This window comes from Triturus cristatus, chromosome 3_1 (assembly GCF_964204655.1).
Source record: "Triturus cristatus chromosome 3_1, aTriCri1.1, whole genome shotgun sequence".
NCBI classification, from domain to species: Eukaryota; Metazoa; Chordata; class Amphibia; order Caudata; family Salamandridae; genus Triturus; species Triturus cristatus.
Genome location: NC_140583.1, coordinates 789,824,654 through 789,844,279, shown reverse-complemented (window position 1 = coordinate 789,844,279; position 19,626 = coordinate 789,824,654). Strand labels below are relative to the sequence as shown.

The 19,626-nt window shown below is 46.3% G+C and overlaps 1 protein-coding gene across 8 annotated transcripts in view; it reads left to right on the top strand.

Annotated features, from left to right (window-relative positions):
• The window catches only part of RBM44 (RNA binding motif protein 44), a 2,201,010-nt gene that overhangs the window by 1,134,302 nt on the left and 1,047,082 nt on the right, over positions 1 to 19,626 (top strand). The gene's annotated exons all lie outside the window — the stretch shown is intronic.

Genomic DNA, 19,626 nt, shown 5'->3' with positions numbered 1-19,626 from the left:
ACCTCTCTGCCAAATTTCTAGTAATTCTGTTCAGCCGTTCGGGCTGTAGCCCTGTCTAAAGGTCCTATGGAAAAATGCATGGGAAAAACGCGTTTTGGGACCCCCCTTTTATCTCAGCCCCCGCTTGACGAATCCCCCCGAGACTTTCAGGGTAGGAGCGGAGCGTAGCGCCCCACCTATTTTGAAAAATTCGCGAGGATTCGTCGACCGGCGCCAAAGTTATTCAAAATAGAATGTTGCGGATTTCCTATGGAAACGTGGTCCTAACTATAACTACCTACTGGCGACCGCCAGTAGGTAATATATATATAAGCCAACAAAATGCCCCTACTTCAAGGAGCATACAAGGAGCACTCTGGGTCTGCAAATCTTTTTCACTTCGCATGACGCGTTTCGTCAAGGCAGACTTTTTCAAATGCTGTTTGAAGTGAAAAGAGGTTTTTTGGTTATCGATATCTTTTAAGCCTCACAGGGCTCCTCCTTCGCAGTTACAGCAAGGAAGGACTGCATTTGCAAGCAGTACCTTCTAACAGTTCTTGGCCGCCATCTTTGAATGGATCGTTATCATTGTACCCTCATAGTGATGTTATCAGGGTAATTGCTCTTTTTGTAAACTTCCATCGAGTGATGGGAAATTAAAAAATGCATCAAAGATCGCGCTTAACCACTGCAGATTTCATCCGAGAGTCCCATCTTTATACCAGCCCATTCGTCAGCCGCTGTGCATGTTACTCGAGATTCCTGTGTCTGAGGGCACAAAATATAGTAGTCTGTGCACTTACATGTAGTCATGCACCAGTTTCATGGCAGATACATTGTTCTCTTCATCTCGGATGAAATCTGCAGTGGTTAAGCGCGATCTTTGATGCATTTTTTAATTTCCCATCACTCGATGGAAGTTTACAAAAAGAGCAATTACCCTGATAACATCACTATGAGGGTACAATGATAACGATCCATTCAAAGATGGCGGCCAAGAACTGTTAGGAGGTACTGCTTGCAAATGCAGTCCTTCCTTGCTGTAACTGCGAAGGAGGAGCCCTGTGAGGCTTAAAAGACATCGATAACCAAAAAACCTCTTTTCACTTCAAACAGCATTTGAAAAAGTCAGCCTTGACGAAACGCGTCATGCGAAGTGAAATAAAGATTTGCAGACCCAGAGTGCTCCTTGTATGCTCCTTGAAGTAGGGGCATTTTGTTGGCTTATTTTATACGTGCATGCCATCTGCACGCAGGAGGCACCCGTCACGAAAGGAGTTCAGCAGCACAGGTGGCATTTGTGTAATATATATATATATATATATATGTATGTATGTGTGTCTCTGTGTGTGTGTGTGTATATATATATATATGTGTATATATGTACATGTGTGTGTATATATGTACATGTGTGTGTATATATGTACATGTGTGTGTATATATGTACATGTGTGTGTATATATGTACATGTGTGTATATATGTGCATGTGTGTGTATATATGTACATGTGTGTGTATATATGTACATGTGTGTGTATATATGTACATGTGTGTGTATATATGTACATGTGTGTGTATATATATATGCGTGTATATATGTGTATGTATGTGTGTATATATGTGTATGTATGTGTGTATATATGTGTGTGTATGTGTGTATATATGTATATATATGTGTATGTGTGTATATATATGTATATGTGTGTGTGTATATATATGTATATATATATGTGTGTGTATATATGTATATATATATGTGTGTGTATATATGTATATATATATGTGTGTGTATATATGTATATATATATGTGTGTGTATATATGTATATATATATGTGTGTGTGTATATATGTATATATATATGTGTGTGTATATATGTATATATATATGTGTGTGTATATATGTATATATATATGTGTGTGTATATATGTATATATATATGTGTGTGTATATATGTATATATATATGTGTGTGTATATATGTATATATATATGTGTGTGTATATATGTATATATATGTGTGTGTATATATGTATATATATATGTGTGTATATATGTATATATATATGTGTGTGTATATATGTATATATATATGTGTGTGTATATATGTATATATATATGTGTGTGTATATATGTATATATATATGTGTGTGTATATATGTATATATATATATGTGTGTGTATATATGTATATATATATATGTGTGTGTATATATGTATATATATATATGTGTGTGTATATATGTATATATATATATGTGTGTGTATATATGTATATATATATATGTGTGTGTATATATGTATATATATATGTGTGTGTATATATGTATATATATATGTGTGTGTATATATGTATATATATATGTGTGTGTATATATGTATATATATATGTGTGTGTATATATGTATATATGTGTGTGTGTATATATGTATATATATATGTGTATGTATATATGTGTGTGTGTATATATGTATATATGTGTGTGTGTATATATATGTGTGTATATATGTATATATATATGTGTGTATATTACCTACTGGCGGTCGCCAGTAGGTAGTTATAGTTAGGACCACGTTTCCATGGGAAATCCGCAACATTCTATTTTGAATAACTTTTGCGCCGGTCGACGAATCCTTGCGAATTTTTCAAAATAGGTGGGGCGCTACGCTCCGCTCCTACCCTGAAAGTCTCGGGGGGATTCGTCAAGCGGGGGCTGAGATAAAAGGGGGGTCCCAAAACGCGTTTTTCCCATGCATTTTTCCATAGGACCTTTAGACACAGCTACAGCCCGAACGGCTGAACAGAATTACTTGAAATTTGGCAGAGAGGTAGTCCTCAGGTCAAGGAAGTGCCTTTTGTAGGTTTGGTGTAAATCTGTTCAGTAGATTCTGAGAAAATAGCCTTTAAATCAATATATATATCTGAGCCAGCTTACGGTGCGCTTACCGTACGCGTACGGTGGCGTGCGCGAGCGCGATTCTGATTGGCCCTTAGATCTTAGTAAACATTCGAATCGGTCGAAACCAGGAAGCGGCGGCCGCCATTTTCTCTCTCGCACTCTGAGGGGGGAGCTGATAAACAAATGCCAAAAACATATAAAGGGGCTGTTTAGACAGCGCCCATGCACATAACCATGTTAGTTAAGTCTTCAAAGATCCCCCAAGGCAAAAAACGGTAATTTTTTATTTTTCGAAAATTTCGCCGATTACGCTTACCGTACGCTTACCGTACGCGTACGGTAAAACATTTTTTTAAAAAAAAATCCACACTCTCTCCACCCCGTGTGCAAATGGTGGCCGAAGTCCACCATTTGAGCATGGCATAAAAGAGCACAGCATTTCCCCAAAAAATTTCAACAGATTACCTATCACAAGGAAGCGCATAATATGTCCTCCATGTGCGCACGGTGCGCGAAGCGCATCGTGCGTACATGGCCCATCTAGCGTAACGTGGGCACGCGGTGCGCGTAGCGCACCACGTGCCCACTGTGCGTGCACGGCACTAACTGCGTAAAGTGGGCGCGCGGTGCGCGAAGCGCACCGCGTGTTCACTGTGCGCGCACGGTGCGCGAAGCGCACCGTGCGCGCACGGAACGAACTGCGTTAAGTGGGCGCGCACGCCACGAATGGCGTAAAGTAACTTAGCATTTAAAAAACCGTACAAATTCACTGAAAAAACCATAGGTTTCACACACGTTATAGTTAGGAATTAGCATTTAAAAAACCTTGCAAATTCACTGAAAAAACCATAGGTTTCACACATGTTATAGTTAGCGGAAATTTTACTGATAAAAAACCAATGAAATTCCCCCGTTATAGTTAGTGCAGGAAACTATAACTCACGCGACCGCAATCTTCTGCTGATGACATATGTGTCTTTATGAAAAAAAAATATTTGTAATATATGTATAGCTAAAAATTTATGGAAGAAGACATGGGCAAATAAGTGTCTAAATACAGTATTAGCATCAGCAGAGGATTGCGGTCGCGTGAGTTATAGTTTCCTGCACTAACTATAACGGGGGAATTTCATTGGTTTTTTATCAGTAAAATTTCCGCTAACTATAACATGTGTGAAACCTATGGTTTTTTCAGTGAATTTGCAAGGTTTTTTAAATGCTAATTCCTAACTATAACGTGTGTGAAACCTATGGTTTTTTCAGTGAATATATATATATGTATATGTGTGTGTATATATATATATATGTGTGTATATATATATATGTGTGTATATATATATATGTGTGTATATATATATATGTGTGTATATATATATATGTGTGTATATATATATATGTGTGTATATATATATATGTGTGTATATATATATATGTGTGTATATATATATATGTGTGTATATATATATATGTGTGTATATATATATATATGTGTGTATATATATATATATGTGTGTATATATATATATATGTGTGTATATATATATATATGTGTGTATATATATATATATGTGTGTATATATATATATGTGTGTATATATATATATGTGTGTGTATATGTGTATATGTATGTGGAGATACATGTATGTTTGTCACATATATGATTGTGTTTCCAGCGTCCCGCGCATGGGTGGGAATATTCTAGTGCTCATGACTTTGATGAGGATACCCCTGGAAGAGAACTAGGATTACAGGTAAGTAACTAATCCTTATGGGCAGGGATGATTTTAACCTCACTCGCCAACCCGACCTGGACTGCACTGGTTCTGCGCTCATAGCTAAACCCAGGTCGCGTTAGACACTACTAGATATGCTTGACTTATTTCATCTGAGTGACACCTGTCGGTATACGTATCCCAGTGACTGAACTTACACCTTTTACTCGGCACGCTGTCGGATTATGCCCTGGTGGTTATTTTGCTGGCAATTCCTACGCATAACCTATTTGTCTGCCATTGGCATTTCCCTACTGATGCATTGATGGATATGGCCTGCCGGTCGTAAGTGCGGGAAGCCATTGTGGAATATTTCTCTATTAATTATAACATCTTGCTTTCCCCAAGGCTAGTTTTGCCGCTATTGCTTGGATCCTTTGGAGTCTTTCCATTACATATCTAGGGGATTCCAGCAGTAGTGCATTACTGTAATCCAGTCGGCTTACAATAGTACATTGTACTATCAGTGCTCTAGCATGTGCAGGTAACAGTGGAAGGATTTTTCGAAGGGCTTTAATGATTGCAAAGCAGCTCCCCACGGTTTTGTTGACCTGAGATTTGAGTGTCTGCTTATTATTTAACAGCACACCCAGGGTTCGAACCTTCTCAACCGGTACCAGTGGACTGGCTGTCGCTAGTGGCCAGAAGTTGGGGGGAAGCACCACCAAAGCCTTTCCCACTGGGCAGTAGAGAATCTCGTTTTTTTCCGAATTAAATTGTAATGAGTTCTTCCTCAGCCACTGAGCAGTGTCTTGAAGGCAGTCCTGAAACACGGCCAGAGGAGTAGACTGCTCTCCCTCTAAGGAAAGAATCAGTTGGGTGTCATCTGCGTAATTAACAATGTTAATATTATATGATCTTATAATAGCAATTAAAGGTTTCATATAAATATTAAATAAAATTGGGCTGAGCCCTGAGGAACACTGTGCAGGATCTCAGAAAAATCCGACTGATGGGGGGAAAAAGCCACTGCCTGCTTGCAAGAAATGAACGAAACCAGCACAAGGCTATTTCTGCCCCACCTCTTTAAGTCTATTCAGCAGAATGGCATGGTTAACCATATCAAATGCGGCAGACAAGTCGAGCAGGATTAATATCACCGCTTGACCTCTGTCTGCACGCGTACGAAGCTCATCCGTCACCATTACTAGCGCAGTCTCTGTACTATGAGCTGGACGAAACCCAAACTGCACATTCTCTAGGTTTCCATTGGTTTCCAGATGTTTCGATAGCTAACCAGGCGTTCAGGAATTTTTGCCGGGTACGGTGACATAGAGATCGACCTATAGTTCTTTAGGCAGTCGGGATCCAGTGTTGCCTTTTTTAGAAGGGGGTTCACCACCGCCTGTTTCCACCCCCGTTGGAACTGTTCCCCTGGAGAGAGATTGCAGAAAAGGCGAAGAGAAGGGAACAATTCTGCTCCCAGCTCCTTCCACACTTTATTGGGCAGGGGGTCTAAAGGAGATCCCGAGGAGATACTCTGGGCCACCTTAACAAATTCTTCCTCCGTTGATAACTCAATCAGTAAAAGTGTGCCAGATCTCTAGCTCTTCATCTCCTACCTTTGTGCTGTCATTTAGATTTCCGTCGGCAGGACCCTTGCACTCTATGCCTGCAACCTCCTCCTGTAACCTCTCCCCTTCAAAGCCCTCGATGGTTTTAATTTTATAATTAAAGAACCTAGCCGGACTGTAACACAGACCCTGAGTCGGGGGCATCTTATTTTTAGCACAGTCCAGACCCGTCAGATTATTCAGAATTTTAAAAATGCATTTGGGACCATTCGGAGTTTTCAGGAAAGTGTTTGCAAAATACTCAGCTTTAACAATTATTTCTTTCTTATATCTAGTAATTGTAGTTTTCAAGGCATATTTATCCTTTTCTTTATAGGCCCTGCTCCATTTCCTCTCTGCCTGTTTACACTCTAGTTTAAGATTTTTCAATTTATCATTAAACCAGGGGGCCGATGGTCTACCCACTCTCTTGTGGTTCTTTAGCGGGGCTATCTGATCCAATGTAGCAGTGATCCTTGTACACAGGGTCACATAGTTCTCCTCCACCTGACTGTTTGACTTGCAATAGTCCTCAAGACCAAACACCCTAGAGGTGCTTCCCTTTTTTAAGAGGGATTGCCAGTCTCTGCTAACATAGCTTCTGGACTCTCTAACAGCAGGACTGTGAGATTTTAAATTGTATATCAGAAATTTGATCAAGTAATGGTCCGACCATTCCACTGGTAGAATCTCCAAAATACCCAGGGCATTTTTGTCTGCAAAGATCAGATCGAGCCTATGACCTCCTATATGTGCAGGTCCATCCACCAGCTGATGCAGATTAAAACCTTCACATGATTGGAGGATGTTGCTGAACCCAGAGTCTAAGGTTCCATTGCACCACAGATTAAAATCACCTAGGATTACTAGTCTGGTATGAGTCGCCACCATATTGCTAAATGTTTCAATCAGCGACTACTGTTGCTGTATACTAATGGCCCCTGGAGGTCTGTAGCAAATACCAGTCAGTAAATGCTCATTAGTCTTTTATCCCAAAACCTAACATTTCCAACCCCTCTGTCACATCGATGTCTAATGTGACCATGTTCCATGTCTCTTTGAAAATTACACTACTCCTCCTCCTCTCCCACTAGTTCTAGGTTTGTGGCAGATTTTATTTTGATGGATCAAACCCAGATCTGTTGACTGGGTGTGAGTGTTTGATTGGTTCTGATGCTCCGTCCATCACCACCCCCTTTTGTACCGCTTTGTTCGCCATAAGTTGGCAGGGTATGCTCAGACGTGAGTCCCTTGCTCACTTTGCCACTGGATTCAAGCAAGCCTGGCTGAAGACGGCTGAAATGCCAGAAACCGGTCCTAGGAAGCTTGTTTCCGGTCCAGGGAAGGCATGGGGGCTGGACTGTTCCCTTGAGGCACAGGGTCAGACTGATTTGCATATGGCCATGTCTGAACTGGGGTGGCAGAGTGGGCTAAAGAATGGTGATAGATCAAACCCAGATCTGTTGACTGGGTGTGAGTGTTTGATTGGTTCTGATGCTCCGTCCATCACCACCCCCTTTTGTACCGCTTTGTTCGCCATAAGTTGGCAGGGTATGCTCAGACGTGAGTCCCTTGCTCACTTTGCCACTGGATTCAAGCAAGCCTGGCTGAAGACGGCTGAAATGCCAGAAACCGGTCCTAGGAAGCTTGTTTCCGGTCCAGGGAAGGCATGGCTTGGCAGTTCGGGCTGGACTGTTCCCATGAGGCACAGGGTCAGACTGATTTGCATATGGCCATGTCTGAACTGGGGTGGCAGAGTGGGCTAAAGAATGGTGATGGATCAAACCCAGATCTGTTGACTGGGTGTGAGTGTTTGATTGGTTCGGATGCTCCGTCCATCACCACCCCCTTTTGTACCGCTTTGTTCGCCATAAGTTGGCAGGGTATGCTCAGACGTGAGTCCCTTGCTCACTTTGCCACTGGATTCAAGCAAGCCTGGCTGAAGACGGCTGAAATGCCAGAAACCGGTCCTAGGAAGCTTGTTTCCGGTCCAGGGAAGGCATGGCTTGGCAGTTCGGGCTGGACTGTTCCCATGAGGCACAGGGTCAGACTGATTTGCATATGGCCATGTCTGAACTGGGGTGGCAGAGTGGGCTAAAGAATGGTGATGGATCAAACCCAGATCTGTTGACTGGGTGTGAGTGTTCGATTGGTTCTGATGCTCCGTCCATCACCACCCCCTTTTGTACCGCTTTGTTCGCCATAAGTTGGCAGGGTATGCTCAGACGTGAGTCCCTTGCTCACTTTGCCACTGGATTCAAGCAAGCCTGGCTGAAGACGGCTGAAATGCCAGAAACCGGTCCTAGGAAGCTTGTTTCCGGTCCAGGGAAGGCATGGCTTGGCAGTTCGGGCTGGACTGTTCCCATGAGGCACAGGGTCAGACTGATTTGCATATGGCCATGTCTGAACTGGGGTGGCAGAGTGGGCTAAAGAATGGTGATGGATCAAACCCAGATCTGTTGACTGGGTGTGAGTGTTTGATTGGTTCTGATGCTCCGTCCATCACCACCCCCTTTTGTACCATTTTATAATCAGGCAGACATGCTATTCCTGGTTCAAGGTCGCTATCAAGGTGTGTCCAAGTTTCTGTCATGAATAGTGGAGGAGAGTAGGGTCTGCTTTCTATGTTCACCCCCACATTTGCTTTTGCTTCACTGGTTTTCGACTTGGATGTGGCTGTGGGCCTGCTAATCAGACCCACAGCCCAGCTGTTCTCTCTCTAAGTTCACTATGCACTTTAGGTGCATAACCCAATTGGTAAGGATCACCTTTTTGGACCCGGTACAGTGTACCTTAGGTACCCAGGGCATAGGTGTACCCTAGGCCTACCAGGGGCTGCAGCATGTATTATGCCACCCCTGGCTGGCCTTCCATTATGACACAACTGGCTGATCACTCAGCTGGGGCAAGGTCGTGTACTCACCCCTTGCTTCAGTGTAGTATTCCTATACCTACCTTATATATAGACACATGGGTAACCTATCAGTCACACCTATGGCAGGCCTTAACAATCCTGAAGGCAGAGTGCTTGGTAACATGTGAGATGGTGCTCTAGCATGAGCTGAGCCTGTCTGCTGCTTTCGGAACCATGTCCTTAAAGCTGATATCGCCTACCATATACTCTTAAAGTGCCTTATAATCCTTGCGGTTATGGTAACTATGGTTTGGCTTTATCAAAACATGTCGTGTAAGGTGTCTAACACTTTGGAATACTACCCCCACACCATTTCTGGCGGTGAGGATAGTATTCCTCCCTTCTAGAGGGAGAAGACATGTTGAAGACCTACTACCCGGTTAAAGTTAACCAGAGCCCCAGCGTCACAAAATGGACGCTGCTGCCACAGACACGAGTCTGACCTCCTGCTGCTGGGAGACCTTCCAGCGAGGGAGGCTTGAACAATAGGTTTCCTGCCTTGGGAGGTGCTAGCACCACCCTTAGACAGGCCTTAGTGTATTGGGGCAGGGAGGAATGAATGAAACGAGACACTGCCTGGGGCACACAAGGTGTCCCATGCATAGTCCAGTTCAAACCGGTGCTGGGGCACTCCAGCCCCAGTCCTGGCGCGAATCTGGACAAAGGGAAGGGGGTGTAACCACCCACCTCCCTGGTCCCACCCATAGGAGGGACCTAGCGGGTAACCCAGCCCCCCAGATTAGTATAAGAGTGGGAGCTGAGTCCCTAGGACTTTAGATTATCCTGAACCTGCATCTTGAACAGAAACTCTGGACCTTCGACATCCTACTACGGAAGAAGACTGAAGAATCTCCCTTGTGGCCAAGGAGTGACCACCCTGGGCAACCAGGCACCATCCAGCGACCGCTGCTTGCTTTGCGACTGATCCTACGAGGGACGACTGCAGAGACTGACCAGCGCCGTGACTTCCAGACACCTCTGAACCAGATCCACATCTACAGCGAAGCTGAGACCCGTGGAGGCAACGAGGGACGTGGGACCGGCGACTTAGGAAAAGTGGCTAGTAACTGACTAGCGCGACTTCTGAGGTGTCCTCGAGGCTGTGCTTGGGGAATTGAGAAGCCCCAATCCCGAGCACCATCTGCAAAGAAGATCAGCTCCCCACACTTCACGTGTTCTGCGTGGGGCCCTTCTGCACCTGAGTTGCTCGACGTGTTGTCCGGTTGCTGGCCCATTTGCTAGTGACCTCTGACGATGAACCTTCAATTTTGCCTTGCTGGTCCGGCTCCTCCAGACTCGCACCCGCTCCCCTGTGAAAGGGAAGCACCCCAGACCTTCCTGGTCTGCGACAGAAGCAAGTCCTCCATCTTGCTTGAGTTACGCTTGCCAAGGCTTGTTGGGTCCTAACTCGACATTGACGCCGCCGACAGCAAGAGCCTTCGTGGGACAGCTCGCCTCCTGGTTCTGGTCGTCATAAACGCCTCCTGGTACCCGTAGCTGCTGCGACAAGCTTCACCTCTTCACCTGCATCTTCACGACATCGCCTGATTCCTTCCCGGCTCCTGGCTGGTGACCTAGACTGTCCCCTCTGCTTGCAGGTATCCTCCTTCCTGATTCCATCCTTGGAATCCACCGGACACTCTTCACTGACTGCCTGTCAGCAACTTTCTTCAGGCATCCATAGGAGTCGACGACGAAACCCGACGCAAGTTCACACCTATGCACCCGCAGCCCGTGGGCTAGGTAACTTGAGTACTCCGGTGCTCACAAGGGTATTGACTATCCAAGTGTCTAGTTTCCAAGTCTCTAACTCCTAGTTCCTTCCGAAGTGTCCTAAAACTCTTAATTACTAAATACTACTATTTCTATTGACTTTAATGCATTACGCGTGAGTGTTTCCACTCTGCACCGGAATCCCGTGGGCCTCCCACTGCCTAGCAACTGATAGGATAGTGTAGCCCCAGCGATTCCCTAGGCCTATCCTGTGTTCGTGACAGTGGTTTTTATACCACTTACTTAGTATATGGTTTGCGTGGCCCCTAGGGCCTAACTGTATTACTTACCTGTGTGACTTGTGTATGCTTAAATAAGACTGTGTTGTACTTACCTCGAATCTCGTAAAGCGTGCTCAGGGTATTTTGACTAGAATAAATACATTCTATTTTTATAATATATCTGTTGTGGTGTCCTTTCATTTGGTATTCAAGGGTTTGCAAATGGTATATCAGCTGGCTTCACATGCCATACAGAGTTTAGCCTAAGACTGCTCTTGTCCATGCTACCACTAGGATAGCTGGTCTATAAGGTTGACTTTACAACCAATCACCATAAGGGTTGTTTGGACTGATACAGGGTGTACACTAGAACTAGTGACATCATATATCAGGCCAACTTCTCACAAATAGTATGTCCAATGAATGGGATCCAACAATAGTTGAATCTCCACCCAATGCTTAGGCAGTGATCTAACATCCAATAGCCCACATATCGGGAGGTCTGGTTTAACAAAATTGATAGGGGAGCAGCTGATTCCTCAATTTTCAGCTTTCCCTTCCCTATACCCATCTCACCTAACATCTGCAATTCATTGCCAGAGTATTTTAAAATGTGGCTGGACATATTTCCACAGCACCACCCCCATCGGGTAGCATGGCTGGCGCTGTGCGCTGCCGGTGTTTGGACGGGCGCAGACGGGCTTTCCTTAGGTGCGCCTTTGGCGCGCCAGCCGTGCGTCCTCTGTGCGTCCACGCCAGCGTGCGTTTTTATCATTATCAGCCATTATGCACCATCTTACTTAAACCAAACAAACCCCCCAACTCTTTGTTCATCCTATAGGCCCCTCTCCTTAATCACAACAACAAAATACTGGCTACGGTATTAGCTACTCATCTTTCTTTGTTGATGGACTGCCTCAATACTGATGCAGTTTTGTTTTAATCTGCATCGCTCTACTGCCATCAATTTGTGTACCCTTATTGCTACACTAAATCAAATCTCCCCCACTGTCCCATTGGCAGTAGTACTATTAGATGCCGAAAAGGCGTTTGATTCCCTTTAGTGGCCTTTTCTTCACGTCACCCTGACTAAGCTGGGCATCTCTAACGGTTTTTACTCTTTGATTTGCTTACTTTATCACGATCCTCTGTCCCGATTACAACTTAACAGTATACTTACAGAACCATTCCCCCTCTCACGTGGCACTCTATAGAGATGTCCCCTGTCCCCTCTTTTGTTTATAATCTGCATAGATCTCCTAATTCGCTATTTGGCCTACATAAGTGCCTTGGGTTTTCACAAGGACCACTGTTGGCCTCACTTTATACAGATATCACGCATTTTGTTCGTGATCCTGCTGTCAATTTATTTCCGCTCATTCGTGAGGTGGAGCATTTTGCTTATTTTTCAGGGCGCCGAATTAACTGGAGTAAGTCCGAAATATTTCCACTCAGATGCCACAGTAACTGGTGGCCTGGACTTTCCCTTACAATTGCGCCTATACTCTCCATTGATCGGAATCAAGCTGAAGTGATATGGTGCAACTATGGCCCCTCTCGGATTAAGTACGAGACCTCGGTGGATACGACTCCCACTGGACATAGCAGGGTGAATAGCCATTATCAAGATAATTTGATTACCTCCCTTTTAAAATATTTATGCTTCAACATCCTCTAATGAATATTTTGTTCGAGGCATATGAGCTGCAGATTGTACACTTAGCATAGATCGCCATCTGGTGTTGGGCCCGGATGTTTGCAGTTTGTTTTTGTTCTTTGTACAGTCTTTGGAAGTCACGAGTTCGGTGACTCCTCCTTCGGTCCGTACTGCGCATGGGCTTCGGCTCCATCCTCAGATTGTTTTTTTGCGCCATCGGGCTCGGATGTGATACATAGTGCTCCGGCTTCGAACTTCTACGGTTCCAGCCTCGACGGAAAATCCTCGTTCTTTGAGTTTCTTCATCTATCTTCATCTCTCGAAGCGGCACTTTTCTCCATTCCACACATCTGCACCGGCCTTCGGGCCCTCCTCGACTCCGGTCCCGGCCGATGGAAAGGACTCCGTTCAAAAAGTGCCCAAAATGTGGGTCTAAATTTCCCCACACCGACCTCCATCAGGTGTGTAACCTTTGCCTCTCTCCAGAACACGAGGCTAGAGACTGCCCCGCCTGTAAGTCTTTTCGATCAAAAAAGACCATCCGGGATCGAAGAGCTCGACGCACCATGGCGCGCACTCATCGACCGCGGCTCCACCGGTCATCTTCGGAGACGACACCGGAGCTTCGGGGCAACAACACACCGAGCAGGAGGAAGACGTAGTCAGCGCTTCCGAGGCCGACGACTCCGACGTGGAGGACATCACACCGGCGCAGAGGGTCGTGAGTACTCTACCCCCTCCCACCCCCGCGCCCAAAACCAAAGAGACTCGGGTTACACCCTCGCCTGCAGGCCTGGGTAAAACCAAACACGCAGCTTCTATCACCCCACCTTCGGGCCCGGTGTCGAAGCCTCATAAGTCTCACGGCAGCTCGGGCTCGAACCAGCCAACGCCTGGTGCCGATAAACACCGTTCGGCACCGAAGAAAGTGACGCCCAGCTCGACTCCGAAGCCACCGGTGCCGAAGCCTGGACTCTCGGTGCCGACAAAACACAAACACAAATCCCTCGGCACCGACGCTCCGGCGCCGAAGCCTACCTCGACGCCGAAAAAAACTGAGTTTCCAAAAAGGCATGGCGCAGAGAAACCACCCAAACCTCGGCTCCGAAAACATCGGCGCCAGCGGACAATTCGGCGCCACTGGACCTTTTTACACCAGATCCTTATCAAAAGACCTTATTTAAGGATCCAAAGACTGGGCTATTGATTTTAACTGTCAAGAAAAGACGTCTTGACACACCAGCTCCTCCTCCACCGCCCAAGCGGAAGGACTCTGCCACATCTCCTCTCAGAGTGCCCTCCCCACCACCTCCTACACCTCCTCCTCCTCCTCCACCTCTTCCACCTCTTCCACCTCCTCCCCCTCCCAGGTCTCCGCCACCCTTGCCTCATCATTCCCCGACACCGTCCCCAGATCCGGATTACGGGGATCCAGATTATGACCCGGCGGACGCCCCAATGGACCCCACTCCACCGGGGACCCCAGACCCATGGGAAGATTACCAAAACCCTGACATACCGGATGTGCCTCAGGATGACCTCTACCCATCCAGGCCATCTCCCCCAGAGGACTCACTAGGGTTTCACCACTTAGTGCAATGAGCAGCACACTACCATGGGGTGAAAATGCATAGTGAACCAGTGGAAGACGACTTCTTACTGGATACATTTGATATGCAGGATAAGTCCACAGCTATCTTGCCCATGCTTAAGGGTGCCACCAAGCATGCTGCAGAGGTGTTCAAAGACCATGTCAGGGCCAGGGTCTTAAACCCTAGAATAGAAAAAAGTACAAGGCGGCACCCACAGACCCTACATACATTAAGGGCCCTGCTCCCTTAGATTCCCTAGTTGTGTCCACAGCTAGAAAGCGGTCTAACTCCCAGTCCTCAGGTGAGGCCCCACCGCCAGATAAGGAATCGAAACTTCTAGATGCGTCTGGTAAACGCACCGCCTCGCAAGCCACTAACATCTGGCGCATTGCGAATACACAAGCGCTGCTTGCGCGTTATGACAGAGCACACTACGATGAGCTTGAGGCTCTTATGCAGCACCTCCCGGAAAAACACAAACGTAAAGCTCATGACCTGATACAGGAGGGAAAGCTAATTACTAACACCTCCATTAAATGTGCCCTCGATGCAGCGGACACTGCTTCTAGAGCCATAAATACTAGTGTCCTGCTTCGTCGTCATGCCTGGCTCAGGATCTCAGGGTTCAAGCCGGAAGTCCAGGCATCCATACTAAATCACCCCTTTGACCAACAAAATCTCTTCGGGCCAAAGGTAGACTAAGCATTAGAAAAAATGAAAAAGGACACGGACACAGCAAAGTCTATGGGGGCTTTACAATCGCAGACCCCCAAACGCTCCTTTCGGCGCTCATCTTTTCGTAGCACAGGCAGAGGCTATTCCACCGACAGCGCCTCTACCTCCTACAAGTCCCCGCCTCAAAATACCTTTTCAAAGGGCTACCAAAGGGGTGGATACGGAGGCAACAACAATAAGGGCAGGGGCAAAACTAACACCACCCGTTCTGCCACCCCGCCCGCTCAATGACTTCCCTCCGCTCCCCCCAGACCATCCCACTCCGGTCGGGGGCAGACTGCAACACTTTATCCACACCTGGGAATCCATAACATCGGACAAATGGGTGACCCAAATTATTCGGTCAGGGTACTGTCTCGAGCTAACATCTACCCCGCCCAATATCCCACCAAGGCACCGTCCAATGTCTCAAGAACATTCCTCACTCCTCAAACAGGAGGTGCTCTCCCTCCTCCAAAAACACGCTATAGAGCAGGTCCCCGTCAATCAGCAAAATCTAGGGGTTTACTCTCTGTATTTTCTAATACCGAAAAAAGACTGGACCCTGAGGCCCATTCTGGACCTCCGGCCTCTAAATGCATACATACATTCAGACCATTTCCACATGGTCACCCTACAACAAGTCCTCCCGCTCCTCTGTCGGAGACTTTCTCACTACCTTGGATCTGAAAGACGCATACTTTCACATACCAATACACCCTTCTCACAGGAAGTACCTCAGGTTTGTGGTAGACGGTCAGCATTACCAATTCATAGTTCTCCCCTTCGGGGTCACCACCGCACCACGGGTGTTTACCAAATGCCTAGCGGTAGTGGCAGCACACCTCAGACGTCAGCATATTCACGTCTTCCCTTACTTAGACGACTGGCTGATAAAAGCCGCGTCCTACGACCAATGTGTGCAACATACAAACCGCACCATCCAACTGCTCCACCAGCTAGGCTTCACGGTGAACTACCAAAAGTCCCACCTCCTACCATCTCACACAAAGCAATATCTCGGGGCCACTATAGACACCTCCAAAGGTATTGCCTATCCAAACTCAGCCAGAATCGCAAGCATACAAGCCTTGCGCCAAACGTTCCTTCCTCAGCACACTCTTCCAGCAAGAGTGTTTATGAAGCTCATAGGGATGATGGCGTCCTGCATCTTCATAGTGCCCCATGCAAGACTCCACATGCGTCCACTCCAAGAGTGCCTAGCACAACAGTGGAACCAGGCCCAAGGACAGCTGACGGATCTGGTGTTGGTGGACGGCCGCACCCATCACTCTCTGCAGTGGTGGAACACCACAAACCTTTCCAAAGGGCGGCCGTTCCTGGACCCGGTTCTTCAGGTGATTCTAACAGCGGACGCATCGCTCTCCGGCTGGGGAGCGCACCTCCTACACCTCACAATGCAAGGTCTATGGACACCACAGCAAAAGTCGCTCCACATCAACCACCTGGAGCTCTTGGTGATCTTTCTAGCCCTAAAATCCTTTCAAAAACAGATTTCAGCCAAAGCAGTCCTCATTCGCACAGACAATATGACTGCAATGTATTATATTCAAAAACAGGGGGGGGGACACACTCTCCCCAGCTCTCTCGCTTAGCCCAGAGCATATGGAGATGGGCAATTCCTCAAAACATCTTTCTCCTGGCACAGCACGTTCCAGGCGTACAAAACACCATGGCAGATCTGCTCAGCAGACAAACGCAGCAAATGCACGAATGGGAACTGCATCCACAAGTTCTTCACCCATTCTTCCACAAGTGGGGGCATCCTCAGATAGACCTCTTCGCCACCCACGAAAACAAAAAATGCCCAAGATTCGCCGCCAGATACCCACACCCATTGTCCAAAGGCAATGCGATATGGATGAACTGGTCAGGCAAATTTGCATACGCCTTTCCACCTCTCCTGCTAATTCCATTAGTGGTAAGGAAGCTACAACAGCACTCCCTCACACTCATTCTGGTAGCTCCGACATGGGCCAGGCAGCCGTGGTACACCACACTACTACAGCTATCGGTGGCACCACATCAAAAACTGCACCTGTCCCCATGCCTCCTAACCCAGAACCATGGAGAAATCAGGCACCCGGACCCAGCTCAGCTCAACCTTGCGATCTGGCTCCTGAAATCTTAGAATTTGGATACCTTAATCTTCCCCCTGATTGCATGGACATAATCAAGGAAGCCAGACGTCCTACCACTCGAGCATGCTATGCCGCAAAGTGGAAAAGATTTGTTGTTTACTCCCGTAACAATACAATCAACCCTTTAGATGCATCCATACAGCACATCATATGCTATCTACTCCATCTTCAAAGGTGTAACCTGGCATATTCATCCATACGCCTACACCTAGCAGCGATTGCTGCTTACCTACAAAACAGACAGCATTTATCACTGTTCAGAGTGCCCGCTATTAAAGCCTTTATGGAAGGCCTTAAACGAGTAATTCCTCCCAGGGCACCACCTTCCCCTGTATGGAATCTAAATGTAGTTCTTACAAGGCTAATGGGTCCGCCCTTCGAACCAATGCATAAATGTGAGCTACAGTTTCTCACCTGGAAAACAGCTTTCCTTGTAGCTATTACTTCCCTTAGAAGGGTTAGTGAAATACAAGCATTCACTATACAGGAACCCTTCTTACAAATACATCACAGCAAAGTGATACTTCGTACAAATCCAAAGTTTCTGCCCAAGGTCATTTCCCCCTTCCATCTCAATCAATCGGTGGAATTACCTGTTTTTTTCTCGCAACCTCAATCTGTTGCGGAAAGGGCTCTACATACACTTGATGTTAAGAGGGCTTTACTGTACTACATACAGAGAACACAATCTTTCAGGAAAACTAAACAATTGTTTGTTTCCTTCTCTCCACCACATAAAGGCAACCCCATCTCTAAATCAGGGATAGCTAGGTGGATTGTAAAGTGCATACAAATTTGCTATCAAAAGGCAAAAAGAACATTATCTATTCCACCTAAAGCCCACTCTACTAGAAAGTTAGGGGCTTCTATGGCTTTTCTAGGGAACATACCCTTAGATGACATCTGCAAAGCAGCCACATGGTCAACACCGCACACCTTCTCAAAACATTACTGTGTAGACGTGCATTCCAAGCAACAAGCTAGTGTGGGCCAGGCTGTACTAAAGACACTTTTTCAAACAGCTGCAACGGATACCTGTGGTCGCCGCTAAGGTTGGGTACTGCTATATAATCTATGCTAAGTGTACAATCTGCAGCTCATATGCCTCGAACGGAATATGCTACTTACCAGTATGCCTCTGTTCTTGGCATGTAGAGCTGCAGAGTTGTACACGCCCACCCGCCCCCCCGGCTACCTGTATCCGTTCCAGTCCATCTTACTTAGATATAACACACATGGGTTTCTCACTGTTATTACTACGCTCTATCATTTCCCTGTTGGCGAAAAACAATCTGAGGATGGAGCCGAAGCCCATGCGCAGCACGGGCCGAAGGAGGAGTCACCGAACTCGTGACTTCCAAAGACTGTACAAAGAACAAAAACAAACTGCAAACATCCGGGCCCAACACCAGATGGCGATCTATGCAAAGTGTACAACTCTGCAGCTCTACATGCCAAGAACAGATGCATACTGGTAAGTACCATATTCCTTCACTACATTGCGCTGCCTCCTCATTTGATTAATATGGGCTGGTTCGCAACCCCGCATCTGCTGAGAGGTCCTCACACTCCCATATGAACGTGGTGGGCTTTGTGTTCCCGATTTTCCGCTTCATTTTTGCTGCCCAAGCCCACTATGCTTTTTACTGTTATCACCCCGACTTGCCATTTCTAAAACCTGAAGGTGCCCAATTGACGTAACTGCCGATGTCCACTATATTACTTCACTCTTTGTCATGAGACCCCAACGCTATACACACGCTCGCAACTATTAGTAGGGCTGGAGCCACTTCTCCAATATTTGGGTGGCGACATCCTTTAATCTCCACATCTCTCTGTCAGGCAGTCCCTGGCTCCCACTCACTTTAGAGTTCGAGGCATGTGGGCTGCTGAATTCATATCTGTGCATAGATCGCCGCCTAGTGTTGGGTCCGGATGTTTGCACGTTGTTGTCTTGGAAGAGTCTTCGAAGTATCACGAGATAAGTGACTCCTCCCCTGGATCACAGTGCGCATGGGCATCCTCTCCATCCTTAGATTGTTTTTTTCCGCCATTGGGTTCGGATGTGCTTATCTTAGCTCAAGTTAGGAAAATTTAGTTTAAGGCCAAAAGGCCTTTAGTTTTCGTCGGTACTGTTCCCGTTCGGTATCGACTGCTTTCTTAATTAGTTTTAGAAACTTCTTCCAGTTTTTCGGATCCGGTTAATCCGAACATCGACCTTACATCGACGATGGAATCGAAGACCCCATTCAAAAGGTGTCCTGTATGCCACGCCAAATACCCACACATCGACGTCCACCCGGTATGCAACAAATGTCTCTCACCGGATTACGACGAAATGTATGGCCTGTGCCCGATTCCGATCGAAGAAGACTCTCCGGAATCGACGGGCA